The sequence below is a fragment of the Ctenocephalides felis genome, unplaced genomic scaffold (genome assembly GCF_003426905.1).
Source record: "Ctenocephalides felis isolate EL2017-DRISC unplaced genomic scaffold, ASM342690v1 CF-g0.4_SCAFFOLD_01604, whole genome shotgun sequence".
Classification (NCBI taxonomy): Eukaryota; Metazoa; Arthropoda; class Insecta; order Siphonaptera; family Pulicidae; genus Ctenocephalides; species Ctenocephalides felis.
The window spans coordinates 13950036-13953199 of NW_020537758.1; positions in this window are offsets into that span (position 1 = coordinate 13950036).

The following is a 3164-nucleotide window of genomic DNA, read 5'->3' on the forward strand; positions in this document are numbered from 1 at the left end:
TACAATATTTTTTCACATCATATTTTCAGTAATCTTAGTCAAAATTTTGAATTTCATAAGCATGTGCACAAATTTTGTCTATTATGGATTTTTTATAGACTATATAGACTTTTATATAATTTTTAATAGGCAAATTTAAAGTATTTTCTACTTCATTATTTGTTAGACAAAATTGTTACAGCAATGTTTACAAAATATTTCTTTTGCATTATTTTAGATTCATCACTTTAACAATTTGCCTGATGGAACTTATAATTTTCAATGATTTACAGCAAAATTGAAGGAAATAATAATGAAATTATGGGACTCTGTAAATACAAACAAAAAATCATTTAAATATAAAATATTAGAAACATACATTTAAAATTTTTTCTGATTATCTTGAGATTAAATATCACTCTTGTAACAGAGTTAAAATAATGATTATTAATATATTAATTGCTCTTGCTTCACATTGCAAATTGTTTGTTATAAATGATGAAATGCAAAAATTTAAAATTTAAAAGTAAAATTTTGGAACAATCACCATAAACCCAAATATTAATAGAATTTATGTAATGCTAAGTATGTATAATATTTCTAATAACCTTGTTTATGATTTAGATACACAACAAACCCTTTATCATATCAAGAGTTTCATATTTCTATTGGATTTATCAACAAGATGAATGCTATTCACAAAAGCCCTTTCATGAAATAAAAATGTACTAACACAAGATATCTTTCACATGGTAAAATGTGTGAGTATGTATAAATAAAAAGTATTATATATTAATAAAGTATTATATGATTATAACTCATATATCATCTATGCTTTTTAAACCTGATGGATCATTTGAAAGTTTTAGGAATTTCTACATATTTCTGGGAGATTTTTAGCAATTTTTACACTAAAAAGTTTCCATAAAAGATATCTTTTAAATAGAGAAATGTATAAAGTACATGTATTATTTATAAACTCAGCAAAATGTTGCACCATCACATGATATTTTTTGCTCTAAATTACTTAAGTATAATTTTTATCAGAAGTTACAATGAAGTCTGGAATCTTTGTAATATTTAGCAGAATCTCTACAAATCATTGTATGAGACTTAAAAAACCTTTCTTGGAAACTGAGTAAAAATGGTACATTTATTATTTATAAAATTTACAAAATGTTGTACTATATATAAATATAATAATAAATGTACCATTTTTACTCAGTTTCCAAGAAAGTCTCATACAATGATTTGTAGAGATTCTGCTAAATATTACAAAGATTCCAGACTTTCAGAATATGATATCATATTATGTTATTTTCTATATATCTGCAGTTGCAAGAATTTTGTATAGTAATGGAAGAAACTAAACAAAATCATTTGAAAGTTTTGGAAGAATCTCTGCAAATTATTTGCAGATACTTATAGTTATCATCAAGAATTTTTAAATATTTTTACACTGAAAATTATATGATATCTACAAAACAAAATGCAGGATTTTTCAACAATGCAAAAGCCATTCATAAACATTTCGATAGAAAGATATCTTGAACATAGAAATATAAATTTCAATAGAAGATATTTTTGCATGAGAAACTGTATAAGATACATGTGTTACTTTATAGTATTAGCAAAATGTTGCACAATCATATGATGATTTTTTTATATTTTATAATTTATATCTCTGATGGTTGCAAGTATTTTGTGTAATTTAACTCAAGACAAAACCTAAGCAAAAATATTGAGCAAAAACTCTACAAATCATTGGATGAGACTTAAAGTTAATTTTTCACAATAACAATAAATAGTTACTTTTTAAATAGAGACTTTTTAAGAATTTTATTTGGAATGATATCAACAAAATAAATTACAGAATTTTCAACAATGGGAAAATTATTCATAAACATTTCAATAAAATATATCTATAAATTTCAGCAAAAGATATCTTTTACTCATATATTTGTATAAGGTACATGTACTATTTATAATATCAACAAAATATTTTATTATCATATGATGTTTTTTTACTGTAAATTACTTAAGTACTTTAGTAATTTATATCAGCAGTTTAAATAATTTATAACTGGAAACTAAAGTATTAAGCAAAATTTCTGCAAATTATTGGGTGTGGCTTTAGTTAATTTTTCACAACAAAAATAAGGATTTTTAGACTTTTTAGATTAAAGAAAGGCCTTTTAAGAGTTCTGTTTACATTACATGTGTTTTCAATACAATTTGATAAAAATAATGTAATAAAAAAGTATTCATAAAAGTTGAATAACAATGTACTGTTTCATTACAAATGATAAAATATATTAGGAACATGCATTATTTATAAAATGAACTAAATGTTGTACAATAATATGATGAATTTTATCAAAAATTTATATATATATATATATATATATCTATTAATTTATCTAACAATAACTCTGTTTATTTCTAGAGTGTACAAATGGACTAAAAATATTATAAATTTTCTCTCTACAAAACTACAAAGAGTCCATTTATTTATTATTTTTATACGAACGAAATTCTATCAATCTGGTTTTATTCTAAACTTTTATATCAGAGTGTATATAACTATTGGCATGGAATCGTAGTAAATTTTATCTAGTTTCTCCCTATCTAAGCGAAAAGGGGTGCTTTCATATGATGTTTGTGAGTTATTTGACAAAAACCAAAAAAATGTCCCGAATTTTCTTTTGAATGCTCTTAAAGAATATGAAATATCGAATTCAAAGTCGTTTTAATCCAAATTTTTATTTAATACTGACTACACGGCAACTACATTGGTTTTTGACAGTTTTTAGTACTACTTTATATGAAAAATGCTACATTAACAAAGCCTCGCCATAACATTTACAGCAAAATCGATCTCTGGACCTGCTTCAAAACAATATTTATCCCTGAGATATGTTTTCAAATCTATGTGTTTTCTTTTCATTATTATGTGCATTTTCCCGTTTAAGTTTAACTAACTAATTTAGCAATTAAGTTTCTTCGATTCCGCCGTGAAGTATGAGGCAAGCGTAGTGTGAAAATCAACCTGAAATTCTCTCGTAATCAGCCGTCAGATGGCAAGCCTGCTTTCGGTCAGTCCGAGAAAACCAGTGTTATCGATGTGCAATGACATTCCACAATAAGCATTGTTTTGATTTCGTAAAGATATATTTAATATGTTT